The sequence below is a fragment of the Lithobates pipiens genome, unplaced genomic scaffold (genome assembly GCF_037356315.1).
Source record: "Lithobates pipiens isolate NorthernLeopardFrog02 unplaced genomic scaffold, aLitPip1_a1.2 Scaffold_91, whole genome shotgun sequence".
Classification (NCBI taxonomy): domain Eukaryota; kingdom Metazoa; phylum Chordata; class Amphibia; order Anura; family Ranidae; genus Lithobates; species Lithobates pipiens.
Window position 1 is genome coordinate 435,164 of NW_027507914.1, and position 24,301 is coordinate 459,464.

General features: G+C 45.2%; 1 pseudogene; it reads left to right on the top strand.

Moving 5' to 3' along the window:
* Nucleotides 1–16,202: 16,202 nt before the first annotated feature.
* On the top strand, nt 16,203–23,610 carry LOC143973668 (C3a anaphylatoxin chemotactic receptor pseudogene; annotated as a pseudogene).
* Nucleotides 23,611–24,301: the final 691 nt, after the last annotated feature.

Here is a 24,301-nt window from a genome sequence, read left to right on the forward strand (position 1 = left end):
GAGACATTTTCTCATCTTTGCTGCAGTACACCAGAAGGATTGAAGACTGGGAGGTCGGTGGATTCCTGTTCCTAGACGAAAAGGCAGAGAAACCGGACTTGGACTTGTCCGAGTGGTGAGAGCTGTTTAAAGACAGATGCTTTATCTTTATTATTCGTTTGGATTACAAAGTTGTTCTTCAAGTGCACCACCGAAAGATTGCTAGCGAATATTGTTTTACTGGACTTCCATTTAGATCAGTCAGGCCTGACTGCATAGGTAGATAGTGCTGTATGTTAGTTTACCCATGCGGGGAAGTAGCTGAAAAAGGGCAGCGTTAGAGTTGCATAGCAATACTTTATTATGCTGATTACTCTGTTCTTCTTTATTACTGGTTACTGCAGGGACCTGCTTATGTGTTGCAATCCAAATGTTTGATTCATGTTATTCCTTTTATAAAACACACCAAGTAAAGTCAGTTATATACTTTCAAAGATTGTCTATGAGCTTGAGTTATCCACCCACGCACACACACATATTTAGAGTATAAGTGATTTAATGTGTATTGCTAGTTACTAACTGTGCCAAAGTGGGTAGTGCAGATTGCCGGGGGGTTGGCGGAGCTGTGCTCAGGACCCAAACCAAACTTGCGGCCCTCTTAAGTGAGGGTATCGCTATAGTTACATAAAAAAAACAATAAATTAATGGAAAGTTATGTTATTGGCATAAAAAAAAAACATTTATAATGATTGGTGTGGCACCTTTCTCATTGCTACTGCATATATATATATATATATATATATATATATATATATATATATATATATATATATATATATATATATATATATATATATAAAATGTTTTCTTTTTTTCTTAAAAAAATGTTTTTAAATACTTTTTATTATTAGCCAACAAAATCCTAATTAACAAGAATTCAACTACAGGAGAGCTGAATTATTAATTAAACAGGTGTCAAGTAGGGATGAGCCAAACACCCCCCGGTTCGGTTTGCACCAGAGCCTGTGAACGGACAGAAAATTTGCGAAAATTTTAGAACCCCGTTAAAGTCTATGGGACTCGAACGTTCAAAATCAAAAGTGCTAATTTTAAAGGCTAATATGCAAGTTATTGTCCTAAAAAAGGGTTTGGGGACCCGGCTCCTGCCCCAGGGGACATGTATCAATGCAAAAAAAAGTTTTAAAAACGGCTGTTTTTCCGGGAGCAGTGATTAAAATGATGCTTAAAGTGACAAAAAAGTGAAATATTCCTTTAAATATCATGCCTGGGGGTGTCTATAGTATGCCTGTGAAATGCCACGTGTTTCCCATGTTTCCCATGTCCCATGCCCGGATTTTAATGTAATGTCTGGTCCCGGCAATATGGATGAAAATCATTTAGAAAAATGCCATGGGTACCCCCCCCCCCCAGCCCATTACCAGCCCCTTTGGGTCTTGTGCGGATATTAAGGGGAACCCCATACCCAAATTTAAAAAAGGAAAGGCGTGGGGCCCCCAGGCCCTATATGCTCAGAACAGCAGCCTACAGGCGGTACAAACAAGACAGGGACTGTGTAGGTTTGTTGTTAAGAAGAATCTTTTTGTAATTTTGAACTGGTACATTTTTAAAGTGTAGCTCCAGTCAAAAAATCTATTTTTAAGCTTTTTGGAAAACATGGAGAAGGCTTAACACCCCTGTAACATTTGTTTTGCTGTCTGTGCACCTCTTCAGAAGATTTCACCTCACTTTCTGTCGCAATGACAAATGTTTTTTGAAAATGTGGGTTTTTTAGTAAAACAAAGATTGGGATAAAGCATCAGTGGAGAGGAGACACGTTTTTCCCATATCAACTCTTAGCACCTGTACACGCGGTCGGAAATTCCGACAGAAAAGGTCCTCTCACTTCCTGTTGTCTCCTTGCGTTTGCAAGTAGGAGATGTTTGTAAGTTGGATGTTTGAAAGTAGGGGCCTGCCCTATATGCTCTGCAGAAATTTGGGCCTAAGGTGTTGGTGTTGCCACAACAAGGTAAGCCCTCAAATTGACTCTTAGTGAGCGCTGGAACGCCCTGCTGTGAACTATATATATTATAACAAGAATTGCAATTACATTCCATTGTTGAAGAACGATAGAAAAATTGGGCTTTTGGTGGTGGTGCAGGTGCCATAACACGGTAAGTCCTCACAGTTACTCTTGGTGGGCACTTGAACGGGCCCTCCTGTGAAATATTATATCAAGAATTGTAATTACATGCACCTGTTGAACAGGGGCATAAAAATTGGGCCTTAGGCACTGGTGCCACAACACTGCAACACCTCAAACAAACTCTAGTTGGAAAGCAGGAATGAGCCCTGCTGCAAAGTATTGGATCAAAAATTGTAATTAAATGCCCCTGTTTAACAGGGGCTGAAAAATCGGGCCTTAGGCACTGGTGCTGGTTCCACAACACTGCAACCACTCACAAATATTGTAGTTGAGTGCAGCAACGAACCCTCCTGCAAAATATTGCATTACAAATTGTAATTACACAACCCTGTTAAAAAGGGGTTGAAAAATTGGGTCTTAGGCACTGGTGCTGGTGCCATGACACTGCAACCCTCACAGATACTCTAGTTGGAGAGCAGGAATGAGCCCTGCTGCAAAGTATTGCATCAAAAATTGTAATTACATGCCCCTGTTAAATAGGGGCTGAAAAATTGGGCCTTAGGCACTGGTGCTGGTGCCACAACACTGCAACCACTCACAAATATTATAGTTGAGCGCAGCAACAAACCCTCCTGCAAAATATTGCATCAAAAATATTAATTACACGCCCGTGTTAAACAGGGACTGAAAAATTGGGCCTTAGCCACTGGTGGCGGCTCCCAGAACCAAAAATGTTCTTACAAGCTATCAGCATGATCATTGAGGAGGAAGAGGATAGTCACTCAGCATAACAGGATAGTCACTCAGCATCAGCATAGGCAGTCTTGAAGGGATCTGACATTTCAAAAAAAATTATTCGGTTACATCAGCATCAGGTGCTTGGTAGCTGGTGGTGATCCAAGACTGATTCATTTTTGTGAAGGTCAGTCGATCAACCGAGTTGGTGGACAGGCGCACCCTGTGGTTACAAAGCCTCCAGCAACATTGAATGTGCGCTCCGAAAGAACGCTGGATGCAGGAGAGGCCAGTAGCTCAATTGCATACTGTGCAAGCTCTGGCCAGTGATCCATCCTCAAGACCCAGTAACCCAGAGGATTTTCGGTGGGAAAGGTGTCCAAGTCTGATCTTGTCCTTAGGTACTCCTGCACCATGTAAATCAGACGCTGGCGATGGTTGCTGGAACCTATCATACCTTGAGGCTGCGGACCAAAAAATTGTCTGAACGCATCGGCCAGACAGACACCTTCGCCACCGCTCCTTCTGTGACTGACTGAAGCCTCAGCAACATGTTGTCCAGGACCAGGAATTTGTAACCTCCCAGTCTCTGGAAACGCGTTGGACAGACCTTTCTGCATAGCCTCCCGAAGAGGTCTTTGCTCCCTCTGCTATGGCAAGATAAGGTTACCCTTGTAACGTGGATCAAGGAGAGTTGCCAGCCAGTAATGATCCCTCTCCTTGATCCGATGAATACAAGGATCCTTCTGCAGGCTTTGGAGGATCAGGGAGGCCATGCAGCGTAGGTTAGCTGAGGCATTCGGTCCGGAGTCCTTTGGGTCACTAAGGACAACATGATCCGCAGCCACCTCCTCCCATCCACGTACAAGTCCACGGGTTTCTTGGGACTGTAAATCATCCCTAAAAGACTGCTGCTGATGCTGAGTGTCAGGCTCCACCTCCATGCTGACACAATCCTCCTCCTCCGCCTCTTCCTGTGTGATTGGCGGGACAGCAGGAACACTGTCTGGCTTAAATGGGCCTTGAGAGGCAAGGAAGTCCTCCTCCTCTGTTCTGCCTCAAGTGCCCTGTCCATTATTCCATGCAGCGCGGGCTCCAACAGGTGGACAAGAGGGACAGTGTCACTGATGCATGCACTGTCACTGCTCACCATCCTCGTGGTCTCAAATGGTAACAGGATCGTGCATGCATCCCTGATCTTGTCCCACTGGCGTGGGGAAAAAAAACAAGCTCCCCTGACCCTGTCCTGGTGCCGTGGTTGCACAGGGACTCATTGATGGCCCGCTGCTTTGTGTGCAGCCTCTGCAGCATGGCCAATGTTCAGTTCCACCTGGTGGGCATGTCACAGATCAGTCGGTTCTTGGGCAGATTCAATTCCATTTGGAGGGCAGCCAGCCAAGCACTGGCATTATATGACCGTTGGAAATGCACACAGACTTTCCTGGCCTGCCTCAGGACACCCTGTAATCCCGGGTACCTGCCCAAGAACCATTGCACCACTAAGTTAAGGACGTGAGCCAGACAGGGCACATGGGTCAGTTGTCCCTGTCAGAGGGCGGAGAGGAGGTTGGTGCCATTGTCGAAAACCACCATTCCTGACTTAAGCTGGCATGGCGTCAACCACATCTCAACCTGCCCCTGCAGAGCTGACAGAATCTCTGCCCCAGTGTGGCTCCTGTCCCCCAAGCACCCCAGCGCAAGCACGGCATGGCATATTTTTGCCTGCATACTTGCATAGCCCCTTAAACATCTACGGAGCACCTCTGGTTCTGAGGACAAAGCACAGGAAGAGGCCATGGTGGAAGAAGAAGAGGGGTAGAGGACAGAGGTGTGTCAGAATCACCAGTAGTAGCATTTTGGAGGCGTGGTGGTGGAACAACCTCCAACACTACTGCACCTTGTCCTGCATCCTTCCCAGCTGCCAGCAGAGTCACCCAATGCGCTGTGAAAGATAGGTAACGTCCCTGTCCATGCCTGCTGGACCATGAGTCAGCGGTAATATGCACCTTACCGCTGACTGCCCTGTCCATCGATGCCAAGACATTGCCTTCCCCATGCTGGTAGAGAGCCGAAAAACGCCTTCCGTGAGAAAAAGTGGTGGTGGGAACCTGCCACTGAGGAACTGCACATTCCACAAACTCACGGAAAGGGGGCAGAGTCTACCAACTGAAAAGGCAGCAGTTGAAGGGCTATCAATTTAGCCAAGCTAGCATTCAACCGCTGGGCATGTGGATGGCTGGGAGTGAACTTCTTTCGGGGCAGGGAAATTTGCTTGGTACAATCGGACATCGGTGTACCGATAGCACTTGGCTGTGACACACCTAATTCTACACCTTCATTCCTCTCAGTGCAGGTTTCAGAGGGGACTGAAGGTATAGAGGGGTTGGAAATCCCAGCTAATGAGGAGCAAGGAGAGGTCCGCATTGTTCTTTGGTGTGGGTCTTTTAGGTACGCTTGCCAATGAACTGCATGGCAGGTCGGCATATGTCTGGTCAAGCATGTGGTGCCAAAGAGGCTGATGTTTTGGCCACGCGAGATACGCTTGAGACATATGTTGCAAATAGCAGCAGTGCGATCTAATATACTCGTCTCAAAAAAGGCCCACCTCCTCCTCCTCCTCTCTCCTATCAGGCACCCACATGGAGTGCGTGACCTCATCATCCCCTCCCTCCTTATCACTGGAGCAAACCTGGCAGTATGCTGCAGCTGGGGGAACATGACTGCCAGATTGCTGTCCTTGGGCCTCCCCTCTCTCGGGGGCTCACGTTACTGCCTTCCTCTAGTTGGCTATCATCATCGGAGCCTTCAAAACGCTGGGCATCCTCCTGGAGCATGTACCCAATGCTGTGCTCAAACAGTTCGGGGGACTCCTCAGGAGGACATGGTGGGGCTAGGGAAGGAGTGACTGATGCCATTGAGACAAGGAAAGAGGCCGTGTTTGTAGCTGCTTTGCCAGTAAACTGAGCTTGGGTTAGAGAGGATGAGGAGGGCTTCGTCATCCACTCTACCAAGTCTTCGGCATGTTGTGGCTCAACACATCCAGCTGCTGAAAATAAAAATAAAATGTCCCATGGCCACGTGCTGATGAGGATGCACCGTGTCCACGACCAACATTGTTGCCTCAAGACACAGAGTCTGCTTGCCCTCTTTTATTGGCTTGTGACTGTCTGCCTCTCCTTGTTGGCCTTCCAGACATACTAATGGCCTGCAAGGAGATGTAGCTGCACAAAGCTGGGATGTATATACTGATTCTACTGCAGCTAGCAGAATCAACTGTCTGTCTGTAGTATTATTACTATGAGAACACCAGCAATTGGGGTAGCTTTGGGCATACACTGTGCAGATGGCACAATACACCGACTGTAATTGCTGAAGCTGCCTGCGGATAGGATCAGCAGAACACCAGCAGTTGGGGTAGCTTTAAGTGCACACTGTGCAGATGACACAGTACACTGACTGTAATTGCTGCAGCTGCCTGCCTGCGGTATAAAATCAGCAGAACACCAGCAATTGGGGTATCTTTGGGTGCACACTGTGCAGATGGCACAATACACTGACTGTAATTACTGCAGTTGCCTGCCTGTGGAATAGGATCAGCAAAACACCAGCAATTGGGGTATCTTTAGGTGCACACTGTGCAGATTACACAATACACCGACTGTAATTAATGCAGCTTCCTGCGGTATAGGATCAGCAGAACACCAGCAAATTGGGGTAGCTTTAACCACTTGCCTACTGGTCACTTAAACACCCCTCCTGCCCAGACCAATTTTCAGCTTTCGGTGCTCTCACACAATGGTGCAATTGAATGACAATTACTCAGTCATGCAACACTGTACCCAAATACATTTTTTGTCCTTTTTTTCCCCAGCTTTCTTTTGGTGGTATTTGATCACCTTTGGGTTTTTGATTTTTTGCGCTATAAATGAAAAAATAACGAAAATTTTGAAAAAAAACACATTTTTCTTTGTTTCTATGACAAAATTATGCAAATTATTAATTTTTCTTCATAAATTTTGGCCACAATTTATACTGCTACATATCTTTGGTAAAAATAACCCAAATTAGTGGATATTATTTGGTCTTTGTGAAAGTTAGAGAGTCTACAAGCTGTGGTGCGAATCGCACAAAATTGATCACATCTGATGTACTGGTGGCCTATCTCATTTCTTGTGACCCAAACAAGCCAGGAAAGTACAAATACCCCCCAATGACCCCTTTTTTGACAGTAGACATTCCAAGGTATTTAGTAAGAGGAATGGTGAGCTTTTTGATGTTGTCATTTTTTGCCACAATTCTTTGCAAAATGAAGATTTTTTATTTTATTTTAATTTTTTCCACAAAATTATCATTGTAATAGGTTATTTCTCTCACGTGGCATGTGTATACCACAAATAATGCCCCAAAATAAATTCTGCTACTCCTCCTGAGTGGGACTTTTCCACAGCCTGGCCACATAGAGAGGCGCAACATGCAGGGAGCGCCATCAGGTGTTCTAGGAGCATAAATTACACATCTAACTTCTTGACTACCTATTACACTTTTGAAGGCTTTGGAGTGAATTATGGTCCATGACGCGCCACTCGGATTTGGCGGGAACGGCCCATAGTGCTTGGAATTCACCAAACGGGCGAACAGACAATGTTCGAAACATGAAGCTCATCCCTACTCCCGAATCCCAAGTCCCAGCGGGTCTCCTTCACTTCAGTTTATTCCATTGTCGGCACTCACTGCAGGGCGGAAGCCAGGAGGTGGGGCACCAGGGGGGCAGAGCAGGGAGGAGAAAGTTACATCCTCCTCCTCTACCAGGGACGGTCCTGGCAACCAATGGTTTTCTCTGTGGCAGGCAAAGGGCAGTGGTGGGCTGCGGAAGCCCTGCGGTGGCGGCGGCAGGACTTGATGACAAAATCAGTGTGGTTATTCCAGCCCTGATGTTACTTCTATAGTTCCGGCTACAGCATCCCTGAAAGCAGGCAGCGGAGTGATATTCAGCTGTCAGGGATGCTGTAGCCGGAACTATAGAAGTAGCAGCGGAAAATGCGACCACTTGCCTACTCAATCCACGATCAGTGGCTGCACTCACATGAGTTACACAGCCAACTAAATATTAGTCCCACTAATAGCAGAGTAGCAGTACTGCCATTGTTCATTACCAGAGGCGCCAAAATAGAGATCCTGCACATTCTGCTGGCAAAAAAGTCCTGGGGTGTGTTGGATGTGCCTGTGCATTAGGGTGTGCCCAAGCACACCCAGCACACCCTGTGCGCACACCTATGGTAACACACAAAGTACAGGACTCAGGACTTCATAGCACACAGGGCTCAGGAGTGTGTATTGTGCAGTTGTGAGCTGTACATATCACACAGAGCACAAAAAATAAATAAATCAGCAAACAAGATAGTCCTTCCATTTAATGCAAAGCGTCCCTTGTTCTCAGAAATATGGAGCATAAAGCCCTGTGTACAGAGTGCAGGGGTCGGGAATATGTAACTTAGAGCCCAGCACACAGAGAGCAGTGGTAAAGTGTATGTAATATGCAGCATACAGAGTGCAGGGCTCAGGAGTATGTAATGCAAAACCCACTGTGCAGAGTACAGCATTAATGAGGAGTACCATCCAGAGGCCTTTAATATGTAACATGCAGCACAGAGTATAGCAGTTCTGAGTATGTAATGTACAAGGTGTTACAAAATTCCCACCACTGGACCCCGCACACTGCGCCATACCTTACGTACTCTTGGTGACTAACTCTGTATCCTTTACTGTCCCCCCAGCAAATTTCCCCCTCAAGTATCCCCTCAAAAGTAACCACCAAATCCTCACTTCTGCTTATCTCTTTGTTTACCTCTGTGGCCCCCATCCATACCTGACCTCTGCAACCCTCATTCACAGCTCACCTCTTTCCCCTGTCCACAGCTCACCTCTTTCCCCTGTCCACAGCTCACCTCTTTCCCCTGTCCACAACTCACCTCTTCTATCCCCTATCCACAACTCACATTTTGCCCTCCCCCCATCAACATCTCACCTCTGCACCTCTCTAGCTACAGAATACACCCCCAGTCCACACCTCACCTCTGCAACCCTCATCTACAGCTCACCTCTTCTTTCCCCTGTCCACAGCTCCACTCTGCACCCCTAACCACAACTCACCTTTTGCCCCCCCATCAACATCTCACCTCTGCACCTCTCTAGCTACAGAATACACCCCCAGTCTTCACCTCACCTCTGCACCCCCCTCCAAATTATCTCTGCTACCCTTCTGCACACCCATCAAAAGCTCAGCCTAATCCACAGCTCTCAGCTTTGCCACCCCTCCGCCCATGTTTCACCTCTACATCCCCAACTTCCCCTACAGCTCTCACCTCTGCCCCCCCCCCACCCCAAACAGCTCTCACTTTGCATAACTTGCCTTTTGCCAGGGGTCAAGTCCTGGGGAAAAAAGTGTGGGAACTCCCACCCAAAATCCCCTCCCCCACCAAAAAAAATAAAAATGATACGTTCATATGCAGGAACGCTTCAAAAGTGGTATTTTTCATCCAATTTTTGTATTGTGTGTATGCAGATTAGCTGTTAGTACATAAAAAAAAATCCTCAATAAAGATAAATACGGTAATTCTCTGAATAATCTGTTAATAATAAATGTTCTGATCTTTATTGGGGAATGTTATTTTGTATATAGAGTGTTTATGTGGTGAGTTTACACTTTTCATTGAACAGAGTTTGGATAACACAGGGTTAAACGGAAAGGTCATAAATTAACTGCACATTATCTGGACAGAATGTTGGGGAGATAGTGATGTGTTCCTGCTTAGGAGATGTATGTTACCTTGGGGGGGGCTGCAAACTCTGCAGGGGCTCCAACACACACTCGCTGCTATTCCAACCCTTCACATATTTCCACATAAACTTCCCTCCTGGCATTAAACTTTGCCAGGTATTGTGCCCAGCTTACCACCCCAAACTGATGTTCCCCCCTCAGCTCACCTCTCTCCCTGCATGTCCTGTGAGCAGAATAGCTGTGCTCCTCCTCTGGGGTCTCTCATCATATGGCACTGAAGATAGAGAAGGGGGGGATTCAGCGGGACACTGAGTTCCTGTTGTGGAAAAAGTACTCCGTTCCCATGCGTTCCCGTAGGACTTGAGCCCTGCCTTCTGCCCTCTGCAGCTCTTACCTCTGTACAAAGCTCCCCCCTTCCCAGTTCTCCTCTCTCGATAAATTGTGTCAGTAGGGCAGAGGATGGTGTCAGTAGAGCAGTGGACGGTGTCAGTAGGGCAGAGGACAGTGTCAGTAGGGCAGAGAACGGTGTCAGTAGGGCAGAGGAGGGTGTCAGTAGAGAAGAATATGGTGTAACGTAACATTAGGGCAGTGGACGTGACAGCAGGGCAGAGAATGGTGTCAGTAGAGCAGTGGATGGTGTCAGTAGAGCAGTGGACAGTGTCAGTAGAGCAGTGGACGGTGTCAGTAGAGCAGTGAATGTGACAATAGGGCAGTGAATGGTGCCAGTAGAGCAGTGAATGCGACAATAGGGCAGTGGAAGGTGCCAGTAGAGCAGTGGACATGACAGTAGGGCAGTGGATCGGCATCAGTTGGACAGTGGATGGTGCCAGTAGGGCAGTGGATGGTGTCAGTAGGGCAGTGGGTGGTGTCAGTAGGGCAGTGGGTGGTGCCAGTAGAGCAGTGGACATGACAGTAGGGCAGTGGATCAGCATCAGTTGGACAGTGGATGGTGTCAGTAGTGCAGTGGATGGTGTCAGTAGAGCAGTGGATGGTGTCAGTATGGCAGTGGGTGGTGTCAGTAGGGCAGTGGACGGTGTCAGTAGAGCAGTGGGCGGTGTCAGTAGAGCAGTGGATGGTGTCAGTAGGGCAGAGGACAGTGTCAGTAGGGCAGAGGAGGGTGTCAGTAGGGCAGTGGATGGTGTCAGTAGAGCAGTGGATGGTGTCAGTAGGGCAGTGGATGGTGTCAGTAGGGCAGTGGACAGTGTCAGTAGGGCAGAGGAGGGTGTCAGTAGGGCAGTGGATGGTGTCAGTAGAGCAGTGGATGGTGTCAGTAGGGCAGTGGATGGTGTCAGTAGGGCAGTGGACGGTGTCAGTAGGGCAGAGGAGGGTGTCAGTAGGGCAGTGGATGGTGTCAGTAGAGCAGAGGAGGGTGTCAGTAGGGCAGTGGACGGTGTCAGTAGGGCAGAGGAGGGTGTCAGTAGGGCAGAGGAGGGTGTCAGTAGAGCAGAGGAGGGTGTCAGTAGGGCAGTGGATGGTGTCAGTAGGGCAGAGGAGGGTGTCAGTAGGGCAGTGGATGGTGCCAGTAGAGCAGAGGAGGGTGTCAGTAAAGCAGTATACCTCCATCCAAAAACCTGAATCAGCTCTACTGAACCCAACCCCATCCACACTGTTCACAAAGCCGCATTGTGCATTCTACAACACTTTCAAGCTCCTTTTAATTACCAAAAAAGGTTCCTGTGAATTGCTTTGATAAGAATAATAAGAAGATAAGAAATCTCTAATAAGAAGATAAGAAAATATCAGATAAAGGTTACTGAGTGAGCACAGGACAATATAGTAAATATGCCAGGATGGGACTGCAGAGGGTACAAGACTGCGATCTTCAATGTCCCTGGAAAGACCAGCATGACAAGTCCCACACCGGAAAACTTGTGGACTGTGAACTTGAGGAAAGTAAAGCAATGCCGAGGAAATGAAGGACCCTCAGCTCTGCACCCACCCAGCGGTCGTGTCCCTTGGCTCTGTCTGTGCAAACCGCACTCCGGACAGGCCACATACTCCATAGATCCCAACTGTCCCTGATTTAGAGGGACTGTGCTGGATTTTTAGCAATATCCCTCTGTCCCTTTTTCCCCCTCATTTGTCCCTCATGTTGGTCTGATCCATATAGTTGTATATAAAATGCACTTTTTATCTTTCAAAAAGTGTTTCCCAGAGCTAAACCTTTCATCCAAATTCTAAATTTGCAGCATTTGTAAATTTTAAAAGCCAATATAAAGGAATAGTGGTGGTAAAAATAAGCCCTTGTGGATTGGAGTAACCTTTTTTGGGGCACCCACTAATTCAGGGGACTTTGTCACAGTAAGTGGGCTTAGCACTATATGACCGTATAGTGTGACCAAACCCCTGTATTTTATTTTATATGTTCAGGTGTTTGTAACCACTTCCCGACCGGCGCACACACATTTACGTCGGCAGAATGGCACGGACAGGGAAATGGGCGTACAGGTACATCCCTTTAAATTTGCTGCCGTGCCATCATGTGCGCGCCGGCCGGGACATCTGTGAGTCCGATCGTCGGTCCCATGGACTCGATCGCCGCAGGGATACCCGCGATTGTCTCACGGGGAGGAAGAACGGGGAGATGCTAAAGTAAACAAGCATCTCCTCGTTCTGCCTAGCAACAGTGACATTGATCTCTGCTCCCTGTGATTGGCGCAGAGATCAGTGATGTGTACAACACAGCCACACCCCCCCGCAGATAGCAACATGCCCCAAAGACACACATAACCCCTACACTGCCACCTAGTGGTTAACCCCTTCACTGCCAGTGTCATTTACACAGGAATCGCTGCATTTGTATAGCACTGATTGCTGTATAAATGACAAAGGTCCCAAAAATGTGTCAAAAGTGTCCGATGTGTCCGCCATAATGTCACAGTCACAATAAATATTGCTGATCGCCGCCATTACTAGTAAATAAAAAAAAAAATATTAATAAAAATGCTATAAAACGATCCCCTATTTTGTAAACGTTATAACTTTTGTGAAAACCAATCAATAATCGCTTATTGTGATTTTTTTTCCAAAAATATGTAGAAGAATACATATCGGCCTAAACTGAGGGAAAAACATTTTTTTTATAATAAGGATGGAAGAACCGCGCTAATCACCACCAGGAGTAGGAAAACCCAAGCCTTAGCCGGATAAGTATAAATCCTCTACGTGTCTAGTAAACCTGTATAACTCTATATAGGCTGCTGCCCCCCGAAGAAAAGGAACCCCCTGAGAGTTTCTTACAAAAATAAAAATAATAAAATATATAGCAACCGGGGTCAATTGGCGCTACCTAAAAACAGGTTCTTAATCCATCTGGACTCATAAAGGATAGATGTAGGTGAAAGCCAGGGTTTTTAACCAACGAACCCAATCGCCTCCCTGTACCCTATATTAATGAACCCAGGAATAAATGCAAAAACCACAGCTACACCCAAAAAATGTTACATCAAACAATATATATAATAAGTCTCCAGACCAGCAAAGGTACTAATTTCAAAAACTAAAATTCTAATAACAGGGACTACTAATCAAACAATATATATATAATGTGTCTCCAATCCAACGGAGATTCTGATATAAAAAAACTGATAATGCTAACTGTGATAAATCACAGAAACATATCAATGCTGAAATAGGCCAAAAAACTCCCCACTGAGTATAAAGCGGCAGCCTCAATCCCAAAAAACTCCAAAATTTAATCAAAAAATTAAAAGATCCCACGTGTAAAAAATCAATGTATGACCCACTGCGATTATAACTCGAGTCGCATATATGCAAATATATATATAAAATGTGTCATTCAATAGTAAGCCTAATACCTAAAATCCCATAAGTGCACTATGCCAGTATTTAATGATAAAAATATATATGTAATGTATCAATCAATGAAAAAACTTATCAACCTAAAATCACATAAGTACACTATATATGTGTTTAGTGACAAAAACATATATAACCAATAAATAAATGTGAAAAAAATGTGTGCAGACACTCAGATATCAAAAAAACATGAGAATACCAAATAAAAAATGTGTATGTCTATACACACAGGGGGTAATATGAGACCTAATAATATAGCACAACCCCTAGTGATGAAAACCCAAAGAAATAACTTTAAAACAAAAAAGACTTAAAAATAAGTGAAAAATACAAAAAACAAGTAGAAAAAAATGAAAAATAAAAATAAAAAATATAAGTAAAAAATAATGAAGTACAAAAAGAAATTTTTTTAAAATATATGATAAATGGCAAGAAAAAAAAAATATATATATATTAAATAAGTCCCAAATAAATGTTCATTAGTGCAGATCCAGAATTTTTTTTGAAAAAGGTGACTTTAGTGCTTCCTGTGCAATCTTCACCGTGACTTCTGTGCTCCCCCACCAGGAACCCCACTCACCAGAAATAAGTACCCCTGCAGGGGTTGTTTGCCTTTAAGATCAATCTCCGAATATCCGGTTCTTTACTTCGTAATTGGTGACTAAACGTATCCCAGCATAGATTCCATATATCCTCATAAGAAAAAAATGGGAGCCTCCATAGTGTAATCCATATAAGATATGATTTATTTGCACAAAAAAGTAAAAATGTATAAAAACAACCGTAATAAAACAAACCAAAAAATAAAATAAAAATACTGAATGTAACCACAGCTCTCGTATAGTGAGATACACTGTGGAAACACAGTCCACCGGGGGGATTGATGTGGTGATCACCCCAAGTGTTCCAGATTAACTCCAGAGAATGCCATAAAAAATATATATATAAACTTAGTACCAGAACAATCGCTGTTGTAAACTCTACCTCAGGGAAACCATGAAAAACTCCTCCTAGGGGAATGGAAAAAAGAGCACCCCTTAATAGGGTGCTTAAGCCGGAATTTACCCTGTAGGAGTGGTGAAACCGTTGCTGTATTCCCCCCTGGGATAGAGTCCTTAGCGCGTAATGTTCAAAAGATCTCCTCGGAAGCCGTACGGTGGATACGCGGTTTGCGCTCCACCTGCGTTCCAACCACCGACGGCAACCCGGAAGTGACGTAATCAGCGTAGCTCCGTCGAACGCGTTTCGTCATTGACGTCTTCAGTGGCCAATTTTTGGGGGATATTTATTATAGCAAAATGTAAAAAAAAATGCATTTTTTTCAAAATTTACGTTCTTTTTTTGTTTATAGCGCAAAAAATAAAAGCCGCAGGGGTGATCAAATACCACCAAAAGAAAGCTCTATTTGTGGGAAAAAAAAGAATGTCAAGTTTGTTTGGGAGCCACGTCGCACGACCACACAATTGTCAGTTAAAACGACGCAGTGCCGCGGATGGAGTGCTGTCCGTGAGTGAGGGGAGGGACCCGATGACGGCGCCAGCGTGAGCAGATGGGGGCGGTCCTAACGATCAGCTGGAGCGGCGCGAGGGGAAAGGTCGCCGAGCTCCATGCATGAAGCCGCCCGGGCCGTTCCACCTCATCCCTACCGCATCCCGAAGCACACGGCGGGCATGAGCAGAGGATCTCAGCCACGGACCGACAGGAAACCGCCGATTTCCCCCTCCTCTTCCCCGTAAAGCGTGCGCTGCACACACATGAAGAGGAAAAGAGATTTGCCATGCCCCAGGACCAGATGGTAAAGTAAATTAAACCTAAGCCTCAAGTTTACCCTGAAGCGGCGGAAGACAGCGGAGCCCCGAGTGGACACATGCGGCGTGTCTCCTTTTGGACAAGATCCCCCTGTCTCCCCAGGTATTTACTTTTCGGATTTCTACCCAGTATGATTTTTAGTTGCTGAATACTTGCTGAACTTTACCTGATCCTGCTCCTGATAGTTTTAAATCTGCTGAATGCCTGCGGTACTTGGGCTGGTGAGACTCTGGGGAATGAGGAGAGGATCAGCAGGGGTGCAGTGAACTGAGGCCAGAGGAGCACATATTAAAGAGCAAAATGTAAAACAGGATCAAACGGAATGTAATTACAAATGATGTGCAAGAGGTAATTTACCTAAAAATTGACGTGACTGTTTTGAGCACATAGTACAGTGGCTAATTGCCGGAAGGCTAAGCGGGATATTGTGTGGCACTTGCCGTGGAATTGCACCGCAATTTTTATCTTGAGAGCGGGTGAAATCGCAGCAAAAGCTACATAGGAGAGCTCTCCCCGCCTAAATTCACTGAGCAGGTGAAAGCGGAATCGAGGTTGGAGCCTTTTGCACAGGATAGGCGCTACAACTAAGGAGAGACTATACAAAGAATTGTGGCTTACCTGTTTTTGTGAGTTGGTCTCTCTGCCCTTATAAACCTGGGGAGGCAAAAGACAAAGGGGGTAAACATGAGGGGAAGGAATCAAAAGGCGAACGATCCAAAAGAGAACCTGAATACAAGCACGATTCAGAAATACCTGAAGGAAACCAGTTCAAAAAGCCCCGGTATAGAAAAAAAACAGCAGGGGGTAAAGGAGAAAAAGAGAGAAGGATCCAAGACAGCAGGGGCCCCGGGAGTTAATTCAGGGGAAGACTCGGATCTGGAAACAGATGGTAATTTGCGGGGACAGGGGGATATCGCCCAAATCCCCACTAAAAGTGAAATGTTGGAAATGTTCGCTAAACTTGAAAATTCCATCAAAGTTGAAATCTCAAATGTCAGGATGGACATGGGCCATTTGCTGAGGAGAGTGGAAGAGGCAGAGGAATTAACAGGAAAACAGGCCCACGAAATATTAGAATTGCAAACGCAAGTAAAGAAATTGCAAACAGATCAGCGGGATACCCTATACAAATTGGATGAACAAGAAAATCAGAACAGACGGCAAAACCTGAGGGTCAGAGCATTGCCTGAACAACAAGGGGAGGATCTAGAGGCTAAGATGGGAAAAAATTTTAACCCCATTTTGGGAAAAGCAATAGGAGAGGTCTTAAAGATCGATCGGGTTCATAGGGTGAGGAAACCCCCAGGACTGAGGGAAGAGGTCCCGAGAGACGTAATCATCAAATTCAGTCACTATGATGACAAAGTTAAGATATGGAGCAGGCTCAAGGGGTTGCCCCCGTTAATATACGAAGGGGTCCCTATACAGATTTTCTCTGACCTGTCGGCGGGTACACTGGCCCGGAGGAGACTTCTAAAACCGTTATTAGAACTATTGAGAGCGGCAAATATTAGATACAGCTGGGGATTTCCTACGGCCCTATTGGTTCAAAGAGATGGACGAACATTTAGATTAAAATTTCTTGATGAGTTGGAGGTTTTCTGTAATAACCTAGGGATCCCTGTCCCAACGAATATCAAAGTTCCCTAGAGGACTTACATGGGGGTCTTTGACGGGGGAGTATGACTTTTGGATGGTTATTCTTTTGTGGGGTGGAAGGGGGAGGGGGGTGAGAGGGGTGGGAGGTGAGGGTGGTGGAAGGATCATGTGGGACCCCGGGATATCATAACCCACCTGCGGGGGGACCCCCTGCCCCCTTAGGGGAAGGAGGCAGGGGGGACCCAGACACGGGGGGCCTTAGTCGGAGTCACACCCTAGCGGGAGAAGTCTGCAGAATGGAGGAGATCCACAGCTGCAGAAAAGAAGCCAGAAATTGGCCAGGGGATGGGAGGGGAGGAGGTTGGGAGGGAGGGATGAGGGAAGGTAGGGATGGGGGGAGGCTAGGGGGGGGGGGGGAGGTGTCTTGCAAGGGTCAACCAAGGTGTTATAGATCATGACTCTCTCTTTTCTCATCTTATCTGGAAAACTTTAAATGGCGGATGTAAATTTTTTGTCGTATAACGTAAAGGGTCTGAATTCTGCGGGTAAGAGGCACAAATTGTTAAAGGAACTACAGCTGTACAGAGCAGAGGTGGTATTTTTACAGGAGACTCACCTGTCGCAAGATACAAACATTAAACTATACTCGGCTAACTATCCAAATTGGTTATATGGGGACTCACCGATAAAAAGGGCTAAGGGAGTGGCAATCGGGTTCGAGAAAGGCATAAAGTTTGCAGTGATTGACAGGAAGACAGACCCCGATGGCCGTTATATGTTTGTAAAGGGAAAATTAGGGGACAAGATTCTTACCCTAGCAAATGTATATTGCCCCAACAAAAACCCTATAAGATATCTGAAGATAGTGCTGGGGAAGTTAGAGGAATTTAAGATGGGGGATGTGGTCCTTGCAGGAGACTTCAACTTTTGTATGGATCCATCTTGGGATAGTACGTCCTGTGCTAGGGGGTTAAACATGAAGGCTCGGAAGATGATTAAACTCTGCCTGAAACAACACCAAATGATGGATGTATGGAGGTTGCAACACGAAAAAAAAAAAGATTACACCTTTTTTTCCCACGTACACGGGACGTACTCCCGGTTGGACCACATACTAGTCGACCACAGATTGATGGATCTTGTAATAGAATCCAAAATTGGAATAGTTACACTGTCAGATCATGCTCCGGTGTCAGTGAGGATGAGGATACTCGATATGCAGAGGCTTCCGTTCACGTGGCGCTTGAACGAGAGCCTTTTGCAGGACGAGAAAATTGCGGAGGCAGTACTAAGGGAAATTGAATTTTATTTCTCTGTTAATGATACAGAAGAAATATCGGGTGCCTCTCTATGGGAGGCACACAAAGTATATATTAGGGGTATCCTCATCTCCATGGGCACAAGAAAAAAAAAAGAAAGACTAGAAAAAATCGAAAGTCTAAAAGAAGAGGTCTACAATCTAGAACAGGCCCATAAAAAAACAGGGGGGCAACAGCAGAAATATTTCCATCCCCTGGTGACTAAACGAGAGGAACTTAAAGATATGATGGAACAGGACTCAAAAAGGACATTGGATAGGAGAATCAGAGAGAGGTACTATCAGGGAAATAAAATAAGTAGATATCTAGCTAGGCAGTTGAATAGGAAGAGTGGGAATAATTTTATAGATAAAATTCAAGATAAGGACGGTAAGATGACCCACACATCCAGGGAGATATCGGAAGTGTTTAAGCAATACTACGATGCTCTGTACAATATAAGCCAGAAAGGGGCAAAAGATGTAGGGAAAAAAGATAAAACCAAGGAATTTTTGAACAAAGTGAAATTACCGACTTTAGACGAGAATGATAGAAGTAACCTAGACAGACCCATTACAGAAGAAGAGATTTACAAGGCGTTGAAAGATACTGCCACTGGGAAAAGCCCGGGACCAGATGGTTTCACGATTTCTTATCTGAAAAAATACAAAGAGACGCTGGTCCCTAAGCTTTGTAATTACATGAATGGTATAGGTAAAGATTTTGCGTTGGGAGGTGAGGCCCTGCGGGCTTCAATCACGGTACTGTTAAAGGAGGGTAAGGACAGTACATTGTGTTCTAGTTATAGGCCAATAGCCTTACTAAACGCTGACACCAAATTATTCGCCAAAGTTTTAGCATCGAGGCTGAAGGATAAGATGCCCGACCTGGTGCACCCGGACCAGGTCGGATTTATCCCTGAGAGGGAAGGTCGGGACAACGGAATACGCTCGCTGCTCCTGCTACAGGCCTTAAAAACGAATGGGTCCCCAGGACTACTCCTGTCGATAGATGCTGAAAAAGCATTCGACAGGGTAGACTGGGGATTCATGTTTGAAACTCTAAGAGTGTTGGGCCTGGGCCCAAGGCTGATCCAATGGATCAAGGCGCTATATAATCACCCTCAGGCTTCAGTGAAAGTGAATGGGCTGTCTTCCTCCCTTTTTCAAATGGAGAATGGCACCAGACAGGGGTGTCCGTTGTCCCCTCTTTTATTTGTCCTGTCTATGGAACCATTACTGGCCTCTATCCGAGAGAACCCAGACATAAAAGGGGTCACGGTTGGGGAGGAAGAGCACAAACTCGCAGCTTATGCGGACGATGTGCTGTTCTATGTCTCCAACCCAAGGATCACGATTCCGAACCTGTTGAGGCTACTGGAAAAATATGGGGAAGTTTCGAATTTAAAAATAAACCTCAACAAGTCCGAAGTCCTAAGTATCAATATTGAAGGACAGGAAAAGATTAGACTCCAGGAGGAATTTAGATTTCCATGGCGAAAGGAGATTAAATATCTAGGAGTCTACCTCTCCAATACTATTAAGAAAATATATGTTAATAACTATATACCCCTATTAGAGGAAATGAAGAGAGAATTAAAAAAAATCACAATTAGCCACCTCTCCTGGTTAGGGCGGATCAATGCGGTCAAAATGGTCTTGACCCCAAAGATTCTATATAAATTTCAAATGCTGCCTATATCGCTCCCCCCAGCTTTCTTCAGGACCTTAAAGGGACTGATTTCAAGGTATATTTGGCAACATAAAAAACCAAGGATAGCCTTCGCGGTATTGAGTAGAGAAAAAAAAAAGGGGGGCCTGGCCGTCCCGGATTTCAAAAAATACTACAACGCGGTAGTACTTACTCGAGTGGTAGAATGGGGAAAAGAGGTAAACAATAAAAGGTGGGTAAAAGTAGAAAAGGCAATGAGTCAAGCACAGTTAGGACGAATTATTTGGAACCCCCCTCAATATAGGTCAATAGGGCCAAATACACACGTAATAACACGGATTGCTCTTAGATTATGGGACAGGACACATGCACAAAATAAATGGAGTTATAATTCACCTTTGATTTTTTTAAAAAACAATGATTTTTTTATGCCGGGGAAACAGGAGGTGGGGGGAAACTGGATAATAAACAACAATGCACAAGTAAAAGATATTATTTATAGAGGTAAAATAAACACGTTTCCAGCACTAAGAATGAACACGGAACTTATGAGTATAGACACTTGGAGGTATCTTCAATTAAGACACTTTATATTAAAATTGCCCCATCCAATTAGAAGCGAGGAAGACTATAGACCTCTCGAGCGGCTTTGCCGTAGAGAGAAATCAAAAAATAACATAGGTCAAATATACAAAATCTTATCTGCGGGGGTAGAACGGGAGGGCCCGCCTTACATTAAAAAATGGGAAAGAGAACTGGGGACTCGATGTGGCACTCAGACATTGGAGAAAATAATGAAACTAACACATAGTGCGACGGTTAACCACAAGCTGATCGAATTAAACTATAAGTGCCTCGCAAGGTGGTATGCGACCCCAGACAAACTAGGTAAATTTGTAACCGCGCAATCCTCAGAGTGTTGGCGAGGGTGTAAGACAATAGGGACCATGGCTCACATCTGGTGGGACTGCCCGAAAATTAAAAAGTATTGGAAGGAGGTGTTAGAGCTAATAAAAGTTGTGACAAATAAAGAACTAGTAGAAGACCCCTGGACGGTACTGTTTCACGGGACCGAAAGCTCTGTGAGACAGTATACGTCTTCTTTAATTCCCATACTGCTCAGTTCCGCAAAAAGTTTAATCCCTAAAGAATGGGGGGAGACGGACAGTCCCAAAATACGGGACTGGATACTTAAGGTAAATGAAATACAGAACATAGAATGTACAGAGGGAGAGGAGGAAGATTGGGTAGTTGGGGAGGGGCGTAAGGATAAATGGGTAGCATGGATAAAGTTTAAAAAATCCTGGAGGTATGTGGTAGAAATGGTAAAATAAGTCTGGGTAAGATAAATATAGGGTTGACGAGGCAGGATATTAATTTCTCCAAACCCTCTGCAAGACAGGGGGGGGGGGGGGGGGGGGTGGGAGTGGGTAAGGAATTGTTTATTTTTGTATGTATAAGATTTTAAGAAAAGAATGAGATATAGATTGAATGTATTTTCACTGTACCCTATGTCTTATTCTATGTGTAAAGGGAAACAAAAAAAAAAGAAAACTAAATAAAGAATTAAAAAAAAAAAAAAAAAAAAAAACGACGCAGTGCCGAACCACAAAAAGTGCCCTGGCCTTAAGCCAGCAAAATGGTCCGGGTCTGAAAGTGGTTAACTAGCCTTGCAGGATAAATGTCATTCTTGAATGTGTGCGCTATAATCTGTTTTGTACCGTTTGTTGGTCTTGTAGCACCATCTTGAATATAAACACATTTTAGGGTGTGCCCCTGCCCCAACTATGTTTTTGTATTTTGTGTTTTGGGGTTAATTCTCCTTTAAAGGGGTGTAGCAGTGGGGGTGTGTCCTATGCCTACATACGTTTGGTAGTAGGTGTCCCTCATTCCCATCTCAAAATGTTGGGAGGTATGCATAGTCGGCTCGCAGAGGGGAAGAGGCCGGGGCTGTGTGTCTGCAGACTCTACACTGAGCAGACACTGGTGCGCTTCGCCACCCCCATCCCCGCCTCACAACACACTGTGTGCTTTACACAACACCGCACCGCAAAACTCACACAGTGCCGGGGACTCGGGCAGAGCGCTGAACAGCTCAGGCAGGGGAGGGAGACGCCTGCACTGGAAACCCCATTCAAAACCCGCACTGTCCGGGTGAAGAGGGTTTCCATAGGTGCCGGAATGGCAGACAAAAAGCCCTGAATTGATTAATTATCAGACAGATGAAGTAACTCTTGATGTCTTTACAGGTAAACAAGATGTTCAATGTCAGCAGTGAAATGGAACAAACCGCGGTTTACAGCCCTGTGCTCACGTTCCCCATCTTGGTTTTATCTCTCACTACTCTTGTGGGTCTCCCCGGCAATGCTCTGGTGCTTTGGGTTACTGGAGTGAAGATGGAGCGGACTGTGACCACTGTTTGGTTTGGGACCCTTGCTCTGGCCGATGTCATGTGCTGCTTGTGTCTTCCATTATTTGTAGTGCAGTCCTTCTACTCCTCATGGCTGTATGGACCTGTCATCTGCAAGATGTTATTTTTCATCCTCATCCTTAACATGCACACCAGTGTCTTCACCCTGGTGGCCATCAGCATTGACCGATGGATTCTGGTTGTCCATCCCGTGTGGGCCCGAAATCACCGAAGAATCAAAATGGCGTGGATGATATGCTTGGCTATTTGGATGTTGTCCTTCATGATGTGTCTGCCTGTCGCCATCAACAATACATATGTCACCTTTCTTAACATCACCGTCTGCTATTCAGAACCTCACATAATAAAGCCCTTCTATCTCACACGTGCAACGTTTGGATTTCTGATCCCTCTTATTATCATTTGTATCTGTTACATTCATCTGGCTTTTGCAGTAAAAAATATCAGATTTTCTGAAGTAGGTAGAAAAACCATCAAGATGTCAATAAGTGTTATTGTCGTGTTTTTCATCACCTGGACCCCCTACCACATCATCGGAGTAATCCTGCTATACACTCACAATGAGGTAGTGTACATCCTGGCCGTTCTCTCACTGTCTCTGGCCACCTTCAATAGTTGCATCAACCCAATACTCTACGTCTTCATGGGGAGAGATATGAAGCAGAAGCTGAGACAGTCTATTGGCGAGATCATACAAAATATATTTGGGGAGAACTTATTATCCCCACCAGGCAATGAGGACCAGCGCACCCCAGAAGAAGAAGAAGGACACCCGATATAATGTATGGAATGGATTTGTAGATGTTTTAGCGCATTTTTAGCTTTATTAGTGATTGTAATGAACTGCCTTCTCAAAATCTTATCATTGCGTGTTAGGGCGGCCATACTGTATGTCATGAATAAGTCACATGGCATCAGGGCTTAGTGCTTATTGGACATTCGGGGTGATAGGTGTTATCAGTATATGTGCACCCCCCCCTCCCCCCTCCAAGTTGTCCAATCTGTCCACCAATCACTAAGCCGGAACAAGTCTGCTTATCTGTAGAAAGTCAGAAATCTTTATCTCTTTACTTGTTCAGGGCATGGGACACATAGTAGTGAAGGAAGAGGATAAAGATGACAGCCAGGAAACTGGCTTCTGCAGATGTAAAATAACAATGACATATACAGTGTATATATACATTTATACTACCTACCAAAATAATAATAATAAATAGGGCTTTTTTTAAGCAGGAACGTGGAGGAACAAAGTTCCGGCACCTCCTGCACTAAATGTATGTAATGACAACGGGCGCTGGGGTGTCCTAAAGGGCTATTAAAGCTGGCTGCTTAGGGATCTATTGTTATTGGGGGCATCAATTGTTGGGACGGGGGGATATATATATATATATATACATGTATACTACCCACCAAAATAATAATAATAATAAATAATAATAATAACAATAACAATAAATAGGGAATTAGATTAGATTTTTCCCTCCTATATATATTTTTTTAGGTCTATTGGCCGGGATTGGTCCGCGGCTTTGTTTGGCCCTATTGAACCACACTTGACTGTTTTTTTCTTTCAGCGCTGTTTCATATAGTTAGATGCACTACTAATATAAAAGTAAAGCATCAATACCCTCATTGATTCAACCAAACTTATTTTCAAAAAGGTAACTTTTTAACCCTTTAAGCACTTCGCGCCCGCCCTATAGCTGAAAGACGGCTACAGAGCGGACGCTAACTGCCGGGAGGCCGTCCCTGGACGTCCTCCTGTTTACCTTCCCTTCTGCGTGCCGCTGTGCGCGCACATCGGGGAAGTTCTCTGCTGGCCGTGTCCCCCGGACACAGCCAGTCACAGATCGCTGTAAACGGCCAATCACAGCGGCCGTTTACAGCGTGATCGGCGTGCCTAATGAGAGATGATCTCATATGTAAACATATGAGATCATCTCTCATCGCCACTCTCCCTCCTCACACAGACAGCGTGTGAGGAGGGAGAGATGAACCGCTGTGAGATCTCACAGCGGTTAGTGTAAAAAAATAAATAA